The sequence below is a fragment of the Ahaetulla prasina genome, chromosome 12, assembly GCF_028640845.1.
Source record: "Ahaetulla prasina isolate Xishuangbanna chromosome 12, ASM2864084v1, whole genome shotgun sequence".
NCBI classification, from domain to species: Eukaryota; Metazoa; Chordata; class Lepidosauria; order Squamata; family Colubridae; genus Ahaetulla; species Ahaetulla prasina.
Window position 1 is genome coordinate 27,842,589 of NC_080550.1, and position 17,962 is coordinate 27,860,550.

At 43.6% G+C, this 17,962-nt stretch overlaps 1 protein-coding gene across 1 annotated transcript in view; it reads right to left on the reverse strand.

Moving 5' to 3' along the window:
* CHST8 (carbohydrate sulfotransferase 8) overlaps positions 1-16,340 on the reverse strand; it is a 314,355-nt gene extending 298,015 nt beyond the window's left edge. Inside the window, exons 1-2 of the mRNA XM_058154807.1 lie at positions 16,291-16,340; positions 4,385-4,493 (exon numbers count right to left, since the gene is read on the reverse strand). The gene's annotated coding sequence lies outside the window, so the exon portion shown is untranslated. The remainder of the gene's footprint in view (positions 1-4,384; positions 4,494-16,290) is intronic.
* Between the last annotated feature and the right edge of the window lie 1,622 nt (positions 16,341-17,962).

Genomic DNA, 17,962 nt, shown 5'->3' on the forward strand with positions numbered 1-17,962 from the left:
ACCTCAGGATCCTTCCTGCCCTTCTGTTATCTAGAATAGAATAGAATAGAATTTTATTGGGCAAGTGTGATTGGACACACAAGGAATTTGTCTTGGTGCATATGCTCTCAGTGTACATAAAAGAAAAGATATCAAGGTACAACATTTACCATCACCAATCTCTTTCCACTTATGACTGTATGACTATAACTTGTTGCTGGTAATCCTTATGATTTATATTGATATATTGACCATCAATTGTGTTGTAAATGTTCTATCTTGATGAAGGTATCTTTTCTTTTATGTACACTGAGAGCATATGCACCAAGACAAATTCCTTGTGTGTCCAATCACACTTGGCCAATAAAATTCTATTCTATTCTATTCTATATATCAATATAAATCATAAGGATTGCCAGCAACAAGTTATAGTCATACAGTCATAAGTGGAAAGAGATTGGTGATGGGAACTATGAAACGATTAATAGTAGTGCAGATTCAGTAAATAGTCTGACAGTGTTGAGGGAATTATTTGTTTAGCAGAGTGATGGCCTTTGGGAAAAAACTGTTCTTGTGTCTAGTTGTTCTGGTGTGCAGTGCTCTATAGCGTCGTTTTGAGGGTAGTGGTTGAAACAGTTTATGTCCAGGATGCGAGGGATCTGCAAATATTTTCACGGCCCTCTTCTTGATTCGTGCAGAGAACAATCTACAGAGAACAATGGTCTTCATTAAAAGAAACATTTGCATCTTGACATTCAGGTGTTGCTATGGGAATGATCTGATACAACTTACCACAGGCTGCTGTGAGCTACAAGGACAGTTTGTGTTTGTGAACCCTTTGTTTTCTAAGAATGTTCATGGCATTCTTGAAAATTGTCTCCCACAACAAATTTGAAAGTATGAGTACAGTCTCTATCCTGATTCTTCCATGAAGGAGAATGATCATGGATGAGCATCCTTCTAAGGCAACGCTAAGCCTTGAAAAAAGGCTTATGTACAGCAGAGTATAGGCGTTCCACACATATAGATGCCTAGATCAGAGGTCTCAACCTTGGTCCCTTTAAGACTTGTGGACTTCAACTCCCAGAGTTCCTCAGACAGCTTTGCTGGCTGAGGGACTCTGGGAGTTGAATCCTAATCTAAAGGACCAGAATGAAGAACTAGATGGTTCTTACATGTCTAAGCCATTATTTGACCCTGTGTGAGTGAGGGGCACCAGGTCTTCCAAGCAACAGAGCTTAGCTACATATGGACAACAATGTAAAATCAAAACCAGGACCCAACGTAAACAATCAAGTACACACTGGAGGGGTCTCCTCTCAAAAATTAGTGGGAGACCCTCCCCTGCAGACAAAGAAATGCACTCATATTTATACATTTCAGAAAGGAGGAGGGGAAATGATGTGTGCATACACACATTCATAAGTAATAACATACTAGACCTCAGGATCCTTCCTGCCCTTCTGTTATCTAGAATAGAATAGAATAGAATTTTATTGGCCAAGTGTGATTGGACACACAAGGAATTTGTCTTGGTGCATATGCTCTCAGTGTACATAAAAGAAAAGATACGTTCATCAAGGTACAACATTTACAACACAATTGATGATCAATCTGCACTACTATTAATCGTTTCATAGTTCCCATCACCAATCTCTTTCCACTTATGACTGTATGACTATAACTTGTTGCTGGCAATCCTTATGATTTATATTGATATATTGACCATCAATTGTGTTGTAAATGTTCTATCTTGATGAAGGTATCTTTTCTTTTATGTACACTGAGAGCATATGCACCAAGACAAATTCCTTGTGTGTCCAATCACACTTGGCCAATAAAATTCTATTCTATTCTATTCTATATATCAATATAAATCATAAGGATTGCCAGCAACAAGTTATAGTCATACAGTCATAAGTGGAAAGAGATTGGTGATGGGAACTATGAAACGATTAATAGTAGTGCAGATTCAGTAAATAGTCTGACAGTGTTGAGGGAATTATTTGTTTAGCAGAGTGATGGCCTTTGGGAAAAAACTGTTCTTGTGTCTAGTTGTTCTGGTGTGCAGTGCTCTATAGCGTCGTTTTGAGGGTAGTGGTTGAAACAGTTTATGTCCAGGATGCGAGGGATCTGCAAATATTTTCACGGCCCTCTTCTTGATTCGTGCAGAGAACAATCTACAGAGAACAATGGTCTTCATTAAAAGAAACATTTGCATCTTGACATTCAGGTGTTGCTATGGGAATGTTCTGATACAACTTACCACAGGCTGCTGTGAGCTACAAGGACAGTTTCTTTTTGTCTCAATTTGTCTATTAAACAGTCTCATTCGTCTGAAAAATGATTTTCCCCACAAGAGGGGGTGGGGGTGGGAAAGCTTAATCAGGACAACAACAGTACAGGTAGTCCTCGACTTATGACCACCATTGAGCCCATAATTTCTGTTGCTAAGCTAGATACTTGTTAAACGAGTTCTGCCTCATTTTACAAGCTTTCTGGTCACAGGTGTTAAATGAATCATAAATTAGTAACATGCTTGTTAAGTGAATCTGTCTCCCCCACTGACTTTGTTTGTCAGGAGATCACATGACCCCAGGACTCTGCAACCGTCATAGATATGAATCAGTGGTCAAGCGTCCAGATTTTGACTCCAGGACCCTGTGAAAAACGGTCGTGTCACTTTTCAGTGTTGTGGTAACTTCAAACAATCACTAAATGAACTGTTGTAAGTCAAGGACTACCTGTACAAATTGAGGATATATTTAAAGCCAAAATCCACCTGGAACTGATCAGTCTAGTAAGCTCCCAAACAGACTCCTCAAAGCCAGCCATGCCAAAGCCAAGCTAGAAGCCAACGTAAACCATCATTGGTTTCCCAAGGCAGGCAGCGGAAGGACTGAGAAGCTACAACATGCATAACCAGGTCAGGAAAAAGCTCAGGCCTGCAGGGACATAAATGCAAACTTAGGTAGAGCGTGTCTATGTGTGTGTGATGAGGGGTTGTTCTGAATTGTTTTGGAGTTGTGTGTCTTAGCATATTGTCTGAACACAAACTGTTTGATTAGTCTAGGGGGCCAAGATATTGTGTGAACCTGGAAAATGGGCAAAGCCAATCAACGGATTAAGAGTGTTGTGGGAATGCCAGCAACCACAGGAGGCCAGCAGTGGGGTAAGTGAAGAGAAGGCAGTCTTTTTAAGCAAGGATGGTACAAATTTTGGAGGGGTATTCCAGGAGATTTTTTTGGGGGGGGGAGTGCACAGGTAACAGTAAGAAGTAGAACCTACCAAACTTTAATTTGGGAGACACTTTAAGTTGGACTGAGAACCAGGATGCCAGGTAAAGCACTGGGGTAAAACAATGGGAGACTGGGAGGTCTAGTCCTGCCTTCAGTATGAAAGCCCACTGGTTGACTTTAGGCCAGTCACTCTCTCTCAGCCCTAGGAAGGAGACAATGGCAAACCACTTCTGAAAAAACCTTGCCAAGAAAACTGCAGGGACTTTCCCAAGCTGTCTCCAAGAATCGGACTGAACGCAAAAAATAAATAAATAGGATTACTCTAGGATACAGGATTTTAATTTCTTTCTATCACATTAAAAACAGGAGGAGTTTGGCAGCACCCTTTCAGAGGGGTTCTGAGAGCCAGTCCAGGCCTGGGGAAGCAGAGAGGAAGGAATGCTGGAAACCAAGGGCTGATGGTGGTACCCAACTGCTTTCTAGTCCCAGAGAAGGCATAATAAATATACAGTGTGTCTTACAAACTTATATACAAACACACTCGTGCGTGCCTCTACTGTATAATTACCAACCGCATGCTCTAGTCGCGCACGGACCTTGTTTCCCTCTTGTGCAAAAGACTATAATAAGCAGAGCTGAGTAAACAAGCGGCAAGCCTTTGCAGTCAGAACGATTTCTCCTTATAAGTTTTCCGGGTACAAATTACGGCGGGGCTCATGAGTGGCTAATCTTCATAATAACACGCTACATCCATTAGCAAGTTAATGAGCGAGCCTTGAAGGTCCTCCATGTGTAGTTTATACTACTTTTGATCCAAAAACTATCATAAGCAGTTTTTTAATGCTCTTTACTCAGATGAAAATCTTCCAGGAGCTCCCTTGGAAGATTGTAAATAGCAAATGGGGGAACCATTCGGCCTTAATTTCTTTGCTATCAGAACAGAAATGGTGCAGGTAACTGGATTCCCTTTTGGAAATGCGAAGGGAACGGGAACGGGATTCTTTACCAGCAGACCTGGAGAGGTAGACCGGCTCTGAGGCTGAATGAATGAAGAGGCTTGGCGGAGGATTTTCCTCCCAGAAAAAAATGCATGCAGGAAAGACCCGGGGTAGGAAGCCTTCCAATCACTCACTCAATTAATCAATCCAAATAAAGCTGGAAGGTACCTTGGAGGTCTTTTAGTCCAACCCCCTGCTCAAGCAGGAGACCCTGTTTCAGGCAAGTGGCTGTGTAGTCTCTTCTTCAAGACCTCCAATGATGGAGCATGCACAACTTCTGAAGAGAAAGGCAAATTAACCACTGGTTAATTGTTCTGACTGTTGGAACAGCTTGTCTTCTGAAGACAAGCTGTCCAGACCTCTCTCTCTCTCTCTCTCTCACACACACACACACACACACACACACACACTACTGGGATGGAAACTGCAACTCCCAGCCTTCCCCAGTGAGCGGGGCAAATACCAAAGCTTTGGAGAGTTGAAGTCCACATCACTGGACCAGCTGGGCTAAAAATTCAGCAAGGATCAGGCCCTTGGTAAAGTTTGACATTTATGGGACAATATCCCAGCCTGACTGAAGTAGAATAGAACAGAATAGAATTCTTTGTTAGCCAAGTGTGATTGGACACACAACTGTGATTGTCTTTGGTGCATTTTAAATTTTAAATATTTCAAAGAAAAAACAAAATTCTGATGTTCAGCATGCAGAATTTGAGTCAACAGTGAATATAACATGAACTCCCCAATAAACCTTCACCATTGGCCTTGTTTTCTTTTGTAAACTTCTCCAATGCAAGGTTTGTTTTTATTTCTTTTATTTATGATAACATTTATTTGCATTTATAGTACATATAATTTAACCCACCCACCTCCATCCCAAAGGAGTCTGGGCAGATACCATATTTTTAAAGTGCCTTAATATCCCCTCCCTTGTACAGAAGCTCCCAGGCACTATTGTGTGCTCCCTCTTTCTGTTTTGCCCCCACAACAGCCCTGGGAGGCTAGGTTAGACTAAGAGAGAGAAATTGGGCTGAGAGAGATGGAGGGGCTGGTTTTGGGGTATCAATGGTGGCAGAATCAGACCGAGAGGGGTCCCACAGCACGGCCCTTCTCACGTAAGGAGACTATGATTGTGTTCCCACATTAGGATTTGGCTAAGCCAGGGGTGTCAAACTCAAGGCCTGGGGCCCAGATCCAGGTATACAAAACCATGACTTAGCATAATATGATCTCAACAGCCCTTTGCACAGCACAGACAGCTATTATCATGGGAGAGTTTATGCAAGCACAACTGCCTCCAAATTTCACACAGGGTGTTTCTTATAAGAAACACAAAGAAAGTGACAGAGGAGGAAACTGTGATATAATTTTAGCAACTTTCATCTATTCCATCAAAGCAGTTTCCTTCCCTGCTAGCCGTCTCCTTAATCTTAAAAGTCAAAATGCCTCAAACAAATGCAAACATTTTCTCCTTAATGACTGAGCCTTCCATCTGTTTTTGTCAAGGTGATTCTTGACTTTGATGCATTATTCCAAGCTGAGTCCTTCCCTGCTAATCTTGATTTCATGTTAACATGAAGCCTCTAATTAAAGGAAGTTCTGGAAACATTCTCTGCCTTCCACACATGAGCCACCCACAAGTTAATAAGAAACCTGCCTGGCAGTTTGATGCAGGGGAATCCAAATGAATTTAACACTACACAGAGTGGATAAATTGCACATATGTTGGCTGTAAGTAACTGAATATGATTTCTTGGGCATGTTGCAAGATGCCTTCCACCCTCCCCAACATTTTCATTCAGTGTGATGAAAAAATAATGTTCATATGTTATCTGGAAAGGTGCCACTGCAAGTGGATGGGAGAAAAATGAGGAATTGAGAAAAAAAAGAGACATACATTCATTTATGTGAAATCTGGATTTAATCCCCATCTCACAGTGAATCACAGACAGTTGGGCTGAAAGTCTTTAAGAATTACGGTACTTTCATTGTGGACAGTCAGACGTGCTTTGGCTTTTTTGAAACATACACTCTCCAAGTAGTTTGTTTGTTTTTTTATTTGTTTTAAATGCTAACAAAACTAGCAAAAGAAGCTGAATTGTGTTCAAAGCTCATTCCAAGCTTTCTGTGGTGCCATTTATCTAAACTTGTATTTTAAAAGTTTTTACATCTGAAGTTGATCTCTTGCATTTTGCCTCTATGGGCTGTAAGTCAACTGATGGTGCAGAAAAATCACCTAACATTTTTAGCCAGAAAAATCACTTTGTTCGTAGTTTCATTGGATTTTTCATACCACAGAGAAAACTTTACATAGTTCTCTGAATAAAGAAAAAGGGCATTATTTGCACAGTACATTTAGATTTGTCAGATCTAGAATAAATATAAGATAAAAAGTCCTAGAATTACACTTTGATAATTATACGGGCTCTTCCGTTCAGTTTTTCTGGAAAGAATATGAAGAGGATTAGAATACAATGATATAAAATAAAAAATAAATGATGATATATAGTGAAATAACAAAAGCATGCAATATATAATAAACTATTATAAACTATGATAGCAATAATGAATAACAAATCAAAAACCGATGCTGTGAGTGGTCTGCTATAATGCAAATACTGCCATCTGCCTGGCCTTAATTTCCCAGAATGCCCCTCACACACAAAACCCTGATATTTTTAGAAAATAAAAGAGAGCAAGGCTGGCATTGCCTTGCTTCCTTTGGCAATGGCACATCTGGTAAGACGCATGGACATGAGCGCTGACTCTGTTCTTCTTCCATTCCCACCTAGAACAAGGACAAAGACTGACCATCATTTACTACCTAGCAGCCTTCATGTGTACTGGACTTCAAATCCGATAAGCCCAGTTGGCAGGGGCCGCCTTCTGCATCCTTCAGTCGCAATCCCGGCCTCTTTTTAATCTATACCACATCTAATATGCTCTTGGAAATGGTAAAAACCGTAACCGGGAGAGGGACCTTGGAGTCCTAGTGGATGATTATTTAAACACGAGTTGGCATTGTGCAGAAGCAGCCAAAAAAGCTAATACGATCCTGGGTTGTATAAACCAGGGGTCTCCAAACCTTGGCAACTTTAAGACTTGTGGACTCCAACTCCCAGAATTCCTCAGCCAGCTTTGCTGGGAGTTGAAGTCCACAAGTCTTAAAGTTGCCAAGGTTGGAGACCTCTAGTATAAACAGAGGCATAGATTCAAAATCACGTGAAGTATTAATGTCACTTTATCACACCCTAGTAAGGCCACACCTGGAATACTGCAACCAATTTGGGTCACCATACTACCAAAAAGATGTTCAGACTTTAGAAAAAGTTCAGAGAAGAGCAACTAAGATGATCAAAGGCCTGGAGACTAAACCATACGGAGAACAGCTGCATCACTGGAGGTTTTCAAGAAGAGACTGGACAGACACTTGTCTGAAATGGTCTAGGTTCTCCTGCTTGAGCAGGGGGCTGGACTAGAAGACCTCCAAGGTCCCTTCCAGATCCATTCCGTTCCATTCTAAGGGGTGGGGCTTCCACGATGTGGTGATAGATGCCATCTTGACCCTACACTGCCCCCATGCCATCTCTGCCCAGTGCCAACTTTTTCCTTTTGCCCGGGAAGCCTTCATTGGCTTGAGCGTCCTCCTTCCACACTCCTGGTATTATTCATCTGAAGCACAATCAGTTGATGAAACACAAACAACACTCTGCATCTGAGCCCTTGCCATCACCGTACCCTTGTGCATTTTCCTAGAAAGACTTTTTCCCCTGAAGATATTTCCCATCACTGCAACCTGCCAAAGCCCCTTTGAAAAATTTATATACCGTGTCTGTTGTCAGGAATGCAGAAGGTCTCCCTCCCTTTAATACTCTAGAATTAACCTTTGCTAATGTGTCGGTAACCTTTCCTTTCTTAGCTGCTGAAGGTGTAACAGACCTTGGCAGCAGCCTGGCCGCTGTATAAATATGATTTGCATGAAGCTCCTCAATTCTGCAGCTCTGACTTTAATGAAATAGTCAATGACCTTTTTAGCTCATGTATAATTAAAAGCAGAGTCTGGCGTTTTGGAAATAAATAAAAGATACATTTCCACAACTAATGACGTCTCCTTTTAAAGAAAAGCTTGGACATAGAATTATGATGCCTTTAAGGTAATAACAAAATTCGGCAGGTTAAGGACTTCATCTCAGTATATCTTTTCTGACTGCACTTTTAAAAAGCAAACAATTATTAATATTGATTAAGACTGAAACAATATTGGCTCTCAATATATCCCTCCTTCTTTTATGAATTACTTGGCCTCGCTACTGTAATTATGATGAAGGACAATTTATGCACTCAATTTCTTTCCAGCAGGAAACTGGGGAGTGAGAAGCACCTGACCACTGGGCTGATCATAAGCAGCCTATAGAATATAAAACCGCTTGAAAAGTTCTGATAAGAGGGATAAAAGAACAAGGTGTAGAGAAAGAAAGTCTAGACAGAAGAAGGACTATGGGTGACACGTTAGCAATATTCTAATATCTGAGAGCCTGCCACAAAGAAGAAGAGGGTCAACCTATTTTCCAAAGCTCCAGATGGCCAGGCAAGAAACAATGGATGGACGCTAATCAAGGAGAGAAGCAACCTGGAATGAAAGATAAATTTCCTAACAGTGAGAACAGGTTTGCCTTCAGATGTTGTGGGTGACTGATTGAACTGATTGATTGAATTCAATCGATTGACTGATTGATTGAACTTTAGTAAGGCCACATCCAGTTTTGGTCACCACATTACAAAAAAGACATCGAGACTTTGGAAAAAAAGGTGCAGAGAAGAGCAACTAAAATGATTAAAGACCTGGAGACTAAAACATTTGAAGAACAATTGTAGGAACTTTATATGGCTAGTCTAGAGAAAAGAAGGACTAGGGGTGACATGATAGCAGTCTTCCAGTATTTGAGGAGCTGCCACAAAGAGGAAGGGGGTCAAATTATTTTCCAAATCACAAGAGGGCAGGACAAGAAACAATGGATGGAAACTAATCGAGGTGAGAAAAAAGCAACCTGAAATTAAGGAGAAATTGGACAGCCACAAATGGTAGAAGGTCTCCTCCCTCAGCAGGAGGTTGGACTAGAAGACTTCCAAGGTCCCATCCACAGATCTCTTCTGATTATTATTATTATGGTTTTCCGGCAGCACATCTCACCTTTCCCCCTCACTGCTGCAAACAGCTTGCTGGGATAGCCTTTGAATTTTAGACAAGCTTTGTGTTAGAAAAGTGCCCAGAAGGAAGTGTACACAGATCCTATTTTGCCCAGCCTGGAACCTTCTAGAGGGTTCTGCTAGTTGACAATGGTGGGATGTGTCTAGAAACCTCAAGAATGGGGGGAAATTGGCTGCAGCTAACCAGGGAGCCTCCTTTTGTGAGAACTTCAACTCCCCAAATTCTCAACAATATTTCTGTTGACTGGGAAATTCTGAGAGTTGAAATGAAGACCCCCCTGGGGAACCGGTTGGAAAAAGTTCAAACAATGCCTTGCTTAGGGCTACTGTATATAAAACAGATAGACAACTTTCTCTCCCCTCTCTTTCCCCTCCCCCCTAGTACCCATCAGGGGAGTAGTTTGGGTTAAGGCGGTCGAGACAGCATCATAGTTTGCGCCCCATAAGGAGTTCAGCCGGGCTTAGTCCTGTGGCCGAACAGGGAGTGCCATGTTGGGCTGCGAGAAAAGTCTCAGTCCTCTCCTGCCAATCTCCCAGGCCCAGGCGTGCCAACACCTCCTTGGTGGATTGGACAAATCTTTCTGCCAAGCCATTGGTGGCCGGTTTGTAAGGCACTGAAAGGACATGGCAGATTCCTAACTCTGCCAGGTAGCCCTCGAATTTTAGGGATGTGAATTGGGGACCGTTATCAGAAACGAGGGTGTCCCGAAGCCCATGGAACCCTGACCACAGCTTCTGCTGTGGTAGATTTCATGAGGAACACCTCCAACCATTTGGAATAAGCATCCACAACTATAAGGAAGGTTTGGCCATGGAATGGTCCGGCAAAGTCAATGTGGATGCGGGACCAGGGGCTCTGGGGGCGCTCCCACTCTCTCACTGGGGCTGCGGGGGGGGGTTGGGTCTGGATTATGGTTGGCATTGGGCAACTCAAGCCTCAATGTCCGTATCCATTTTGGGTCATCAAACATAGCTCCTGGTAAGACCCTTCATGCGAACAATTCTTGGGTGTCCTTCATGCAACATTTCTAAAACCCTCGTCCACAATGCCACTGGCACAATGACTCTGTCCCCCCACAACAAACAACCCCCTTGGGTGGCAAGTTCGGTTTGCCTGATTGCGAATTGCTTAAACCCTTCAGCCAACTTCCTTTGGGCCACCCTCTCTGCACCCATCCCATGACAGTTTTAATGGTCATATCACGCCACGATGCTCTAGCTAGTCCAGCCAAAGTTAGTGGCTCCACGGTCACAGAGTCTATTAGCAGGGCCGGCATCCTCAGGTTTGGATCATCCACCAGCGTCGGGAGCGGGCACCTGCTTAGAGCATCAGCAGGTCACCCTTCATGCTCTCGCAGCTGGTTTGAATCTCTCTAACCCCGTAGAGACCCATCCCTAGAGCCCGGATCCAATCCTTCCCAGGAGGCTCGGGAGGTGTCTGCGGACAATGGTGATGGGTAGCTTCTTTCGGTAGCGACCGTAGTTCACACTGACGGTGGCTATGCCTTCTACAGGAACCCTGTTTCCCTGGAAATCACGCATCTGGAATTCGGGTTGTAGGCGATGTTTTTTGATGTGCGGGAGTGACTGTGTTCCAGGAGATGATCGTGATGGATGATCCAGTGTCGATCTCCATTTTGATCCGTAGTCCGTCGATGCTGACCATTGTAAACATTTTGTCTTCGGGTTTTGCGTTTGCTTGGCCGATTGTGATTTGGTTTGAATTTGTGGTCTTTTTGGGGTGGTCATTTTGGCCGCGCCTGCGCGGAAATGGTAGCTGGCCGGCCAGCTTCCATTCCGCGCGGTCTCTCTGGTGGGAAGATTGAACCGGCTGTGTTGCTCTGCAAACACGGGCTAGGTGGCCTTTCTTCTCGCACCGGTGGCACAGGGCATTGTGGAAACAGCAGCTGTTCCGGTGATGATCTCCCCCGCAGCTGGAACATATGTTTCCGCTGTCGCGGTTGGATTGATCCATGTGGAAAACTGCCTCTTCAAAAAATCTCCTCGTCCCCATCCTCGGTTTGATTGACTTCTTGGGGTTCAACTTGGGCGACCGCTTGGTCAATTGGCGTTGTGAGGGCTAGCGTGTTACTTGCTCCGGGGCATTGCATAGTCTCAGCGGCTTTGCTGGACAGCTCGTATCCCTTAGCTTCATCGATTGCGACTTGCCAGGCTAAATCGTGCTTGGAAAGTAGTTGTTGTTGCTGCAATTGGGGGTCTTTTACCCTATAGATGAATTTCTCGAGTAGGGCTTCTTCCAAAAATCCCTTGTACTCACCGGGGGTGGCTGCTTTCTGCAGGGCAGGAATGTACGTGCTGATGGATTCTCCCCCGTGCTGTAACCGCTGGCGGAACTCAAACCACTGGGCATATTTAGACGGGCCTGGCACGAAGTGGGCTCGAAGTATGTCCTTCAGGACATTCTAGTCCACTGTTTGTACCGGGGTTGGATCAGTGAGCGATTCTGCCACATTGAAAACGGCTTGCCCACAATTGTGTTTCCAGGAAACAATCGAATCGCGTCATGAACGACCCCCATTTCTCGACTGATGGGTCGAACGGCCTCAGAGAGCTGGTGCTTTTCGACATCTCGATGATCTCTGGTCTCTCTTCACGCTGGCTTCTGGCCGGGCTGGTTCTCTCGTTGCTGGTCCGTTCAACTGGCTCATGTTGTCCTCAATCCCATCCTCGTCGCCAATGTTAGATCGGGTGATGGAGGACACACGAGACCAGACCAATGACAACGGCTCTTTAATTCAGAGTGACTTCAGCAAACAATACAGGAAGGTCCTCCTTTTATATACACCTGGATCAGGTGGTAGCCAATAGGGTTTGAATGTTTTCCCACCGGATATACCCACCAATAAGAACATACTGAGATAAGAGAAGGAGAGGAAGGTTTGGAAAGTAAAAGAAGGTAGAAGAGGGAAGAAGGTTAAAAAGGGGGGTGGTGACTGGGCAGGCCCGACTAATTGTATATAACTGTACATTGGATGAATTATTTGATATGATTGTAAAAATAAAACTTTTTTATAAAAAAAAAAAAAAAGAACATACACAACACTGAGCTGCCCTGGAAAAGAAGCCCTCGGGTGCTCAAATGCCAATATAGCTCCCAATGTAAACAGCAGGTTGGAGATCCTTGTTTGGGTCAGAACGACCTTGGGCAGCAAAGTGCTAACATCCAGACCTGCAAGCATTTTTCACCAGATGTGGCTAAGCTTAGGATAATATATAACTTGACCAACAGAAATATAACGCCAAAGAGGCAGCCAATTTAGGAAAAAAATAGGTGTCAGTTCTACCATCCTCATTTTGGCGCCTTGCTGGGATCCTGCCATCAAAAGCTATGGGGTGAGGGGGACAAATGGGCAATAAACTTGTATGGAGTAGTGATGGGAAACAGGGAGGGAGGATGACATCTTGACAAAGACCAGAGAAGCTGGAACCAGCCTGTGCCAGTCTTCAAGGTTGCACACCCTGAGAATGGAATGTAGATGGCCCCAAATTCTCAAAAGACCTAAGCAGCTCTCCATTGGCTGAAGACAAGCTGGTCAAGGGGGAGAGGGCCAGGATGAAGTGGAAAAGTATGTAACCTTTTGCATGGGAAACTTAGTTCTAGCCTGACTTTACTGCAGTCAGTAATCTTTAGTACAAGAACCTATCACTTCACTCAAATGGAGTTGAGGGTCTTTCTTTCCTAAGGGATCTGAATGGGGCAGGTCTGACAATTACAGAGACAACCACTAAGTCCTAATTCCTTATCCAAAGCTTGGCTCTTGGGTTAGCTGCTCACAGCACAGCCCCAGACTGTGTTACTACCCTTTGCCTCCTGGGCCCCGTTCAGCGCTGAGCAAAGATTAGTCTGCACCTGAGTAAGAGAGGCTATCCAAAGGGGCCTCCTTTAAGGATTGGGAGAACCTCTGTGCTTCCAGAGGTTGTTGCTGTGCAGTTTTCTACTTCAGTTAACACCAAAGCTTCTTCCAAGGAGCAGTTGGGGTTCAGGTGGGCCCCACTATTAAGAATTAAACCAGACTTTCTTGGTGCCGGAGATCTAAAGCCCAATTGGCACACGCCAGGTCCCAGACTGGGGAACAATGGCTGTGACAAAAAGATTCCTGCTTTAAGCCAACAAGCACATTGAAATGAACTCTCGAGGGTGTCTTGTCTTCTGAAAACTAGAGAAGCCGCCATTTAACCGGCTGCATGTCTGCACTGTCCAAGCGTCATGTATCTTGCCACCACCAGAACAGAAGCAAAACCACAAGGACAGAAGAATACATGATACAGTCGTCTTTTAATTAGCAAAGCTGGAGACTGTTTCTAGCCCTTGTTACGATAAATTACTGGTCAGGGCCACGTCAGTAATCAGTTCGGAGAAGTCGGCTGAGCTACCTGATTAAAAAATGTCTGTCTGCATATTAAAGACCAAGCTAATTGGGACCTCCAACGACAAAAGCCAATTTCCGATGCTTCCCGTTTTGTTCTTTCTTTCCTTTCTTTGTCCTTTTGATATCCTTGGCACCTCTTTCACAAGTCCTCAGGGATCTGAAACTAATTTCCTGACTGTCATTAGTGAGAAACTTTATCCTTCATTAAAACCTAGCACAGGGAGAGGAAAAGAGTGTGGCATTTTCACACCCTTTTTAACTTGATGAAGTGATATGCAAATAATCCGGCAAGTTATGGCTGCGAGAGTCAGGCATTCGGCAGGCGCAGGAGGCGTTGTGTGCGCACACAGCCTCCCTCCCTCCCTCATTAAAAACCAAGCAATTATGCCAAGGCGCAGAGAGTTCTTTCTCCCTGCCCAGTGCTAAAAAAATCTCTGCATCCTGCAGATGTTTAATTGTCACCCAGGAGGAAAAAGAAGCTTTAATTAATGGTGGAGGACAAAGAAGAAAGGGAGCCAAACATTTACTTTCTCCTTGGGTGCTCAAGGAGTTTGTGACTCTGCATATAGTGGGCTTAGCCGTGGGATGCAAAGTCACACCACCATATGCAAATGTGGGACACACATCGGCTCTGCAGACTTCCGGCCATGGGGAAGACTGGCAGATTAGGAGCAGGGGAAGGACAGTGCAAAGAAAGAGGCATGCACGGAAGACAACATAGACACATGGACCCAGATGTACAGTCTTTATCTGGCGGGAGCTATTTTGGTGCACGTGACACACACACACCCCAGCGCCCTCCTCCATTAAGGCCACCAGGTAACAGGTATAATTCGTTGTTGACAACAAAGTTGATTTTCTAACTAAGACCAGCTCTGTTGCAAAACCTTAGCCGAAACTGCTTACAGACCATGAATGTTGCAGGACAAGCAGCCAACAGCTTCGAAGTTTAGAAATCTTTTAAAAAGAACTCTGCCCTTCCTTCAAGTGTTGACCCTGACCTATTTGAAACGAGCCGACTTCTCCAAAGTCAGGACAACAATAGCAATAGCAATAGCACTTAAGACTTATATACCGCTTCACAGTGCTTTACAGCCCTCTCTGGTCGGTTTACAGAGTTAGCCTCTTGCCCCCAACAATCTGGGTCCTCATTTTTCCAACCTCGGAAAGATGTCCAAGTCAATCTTGAGCCTGGTTAGATTCAAGCCAAATGGCAGGCAGCTGGCAGGCAGCAGTAGGAGCCTGCAGTACTACATTCTAACCACTGCGCCACCACAATGGAGCAGAGAATCTCTCAAATGGGTAAGGAGGAAAGTAAAAGCGTTGGGGCTTCGAGCTGCCAGCCTGAGTTTTCTGACCCCCCGCACAAAGCCTTAGGCGCCCTGGGCAGATTGTGAGTGGAGGAGGAGCCAGGAAGCAAAATCAGCCACTTGACCAAGCTGGCTGGATTTTCTGGGAGGGGGACTGTGTCACTTTTTCTGTTTTTTGTTTCGTGCCACGTCACATGGGTTGAATTGGGCAGCCATGTAAATTATTGAAAAATACAAATAAATGCTCGAAATAGACCCCACCACCTTCCCACTTTAATTAATTAGGCTGACTACACAAGCCCTCACTCCTTTCTAGGTCCAGTTTTCCAACAACGGGACAGGAAGGGGAATTTGAAGAAATTCCAAGAATGGCTATTTCATTTGTTGCCAAGAAAATATTCTGGAAACTGTCACCACTACAGATGTGGAATAAAGAGCACACTGCCCAGCGCAGGAACATATATGCAAAAATACTAGCAAACGAACTTGTTTTTCTAATCCATTTATAATAAATTAGCAAAATAAAAATGGGCCCCCACCTTTCTGTAGTTTATAAGACAGTTGGAAAATGGATTAAGATCATATGAGGAAAAAATGAGCACAGCTGAAAATATATGAATTTCATCTCCCAGAATTCTCCAGCTTTGCTGGCAGGGGAAACCTGGGAGTTGAAGTCCACACCTCTTCATGTTGCCAAGGTTGAGAAACATTGTTCTAGCCAATTGAACACCAGGCTATATTTGAAAAATGAAACACCAGAAACCCAAAATAAAAATAAATCTCTAAATGCATAGATTAAAGCTTGTCTTAACTCTTTGATTTGATCTTTGCTAATTGACCTATGAAGAAACAAAATTTATTGGGAAATTCTCCTGCAGAAGCCCATGCTCTGCACAACTCCCACTTAAGCTACAGATAATTAATCTACTAATTAAACCAATTAATGCTTGCAGTTCAGGTGGAGAAGAAAATGTTCCCTGTCCATCTGACATTTCAGTCCCATCTCTCTTTGCTCCGCTAAGATCTTGTTCCACTGCTAGAAATGCCAAACATGACTGTATTTTCACCGTTAAAAATTCTGCATTCAGCAACTTTTTGAATGAGTAAAAGTTTTGAAACTAAACTCTACAGAAAAGCTGTCTGGTAGAGAACTAATGATGCTGACCTATAGGGCAGAAGGATCTGGTCATTAGGAAAAAGTCCACGCTAAAGAAGAAATCCCAGCAGCTGAAGGAGATGGAGAGAGTGACCTCGGCGCTGGAGAAATGGTGCCCACATTCCATCTAAGGGCTCACAAATTATTCTTTCAAAAATGCAGAAGACACTTTTGCAATCCTGGACAGTTGGCATCTCCTACTTTAAAAGGTGGTGGATAGTAGCTGAATCTGGACGGTAGCACCTAAATGAAGGGGGAGAGAGAGTCATTCGTCGACTGACTGACATACCTGTGTGTCCTCCATGCAAAAAAAAGAAAAAGAAAAAGAAAGGTGAAAACAAAACCACAGCAGAATTATTATTGTGAAAGCAACTCAACTTTATGCTAGTTTCTATTAGCTGGATTTTCTCTGGAAGCCAGAAAGGAACTTGACTCGCTCCCTATCCGGCTCTCGAGGTCATGCCAGGTCATTTGTACAATAAAAAAAAGGGAAAATTTAAGTTGTAGAGTGAGACTTTGGCTAAGGTGCTGTGGCTTAACAATAACAATGAGCCTCGGGCCAGATTCAGATGCATGCTGAGCTGCACCACAGCACAGCTTAGTCTATCATGAAAGCAATATGTACAACTCGCCTGCTCCCACTTGCTGCTTTCAGGTCCTTCTGGTTCTTTCGGGATACTGATGACCAACTGGCCACACCAGGCAGAATCACACGGATCCAAGCTCTTCCTTAGCCAGCCTCACAGAGATGGTGTGTTTGTTCTCTGCAGCTTTTTTCCCCCTGCCCCTCATTCTCACTTGTCCAGTCATCCAACTGCCTGTTCCACAGCCATCTTCCAATTACTTGCTTGCCTCTAAGTGGTTTCCTTTTCTGGCACCTCTTTCTAAGCCACAAAACTCTCATCTGAAATAAAATGATGTTTTTCCCTTTCTTGATAGAAATCTGTATCCAAATTACTCCATTCTACTGCAGCTCTACATTCCACACCACTGGATAGGGTAGGGTAGGGTAGGGTAGACAGGAGAGGAGAGGAGAGAAAAGAGAAGAGAAAAAACTAGAGTCTTGGACTTCAAGAGAGCTAATTTCAACAAACTCCGAGAGAGCTTGAGAAGAATTCCATGGATGAGAATCTTCAAGGGGAAAACAACTCAAGAAGCTTGGGAAATTTTCAAAAGTGAAATTATAAAAGCTCAGTCTAGCACAATACCAATGAGGAAGAAAAATAATAGATCTCAAAAGAAACCAGCATGGATGCATAAAGAACTATCTGACAAATTGAAAGACAAAAAGGACAAGTATAAAAAGTGGAAAGAGGGGCAAATAACTAAGGCAGAATATCAGCAAATAGCCCGAGCCTGTAAAGATGAAGTGAGGAAAGCTAAGGCTCACAATGAACAAAGGCTAGCAACAAAAGTAAAAAATAACAAAAAACGCTTCTTCCAATATGTTAAAAAAAGAAAAAAGTCAAGGAAACAAATGGCCCATTGCTGGGAGAAAGTGGCAAGAAGGTGACAAGCAACAGGGAGAAAGCAGATCTACTTAACTCATTTTTGCATCTGTCTTTACACAAAAGGAAAAACAATCCAACCTATCAAAACAGCACTACAAAAAACAGATTAGAAACACAAGTTAAAATAGGGAAGAAAATGGTAAGTGAACACCTGTCTACCCTAGACGAGT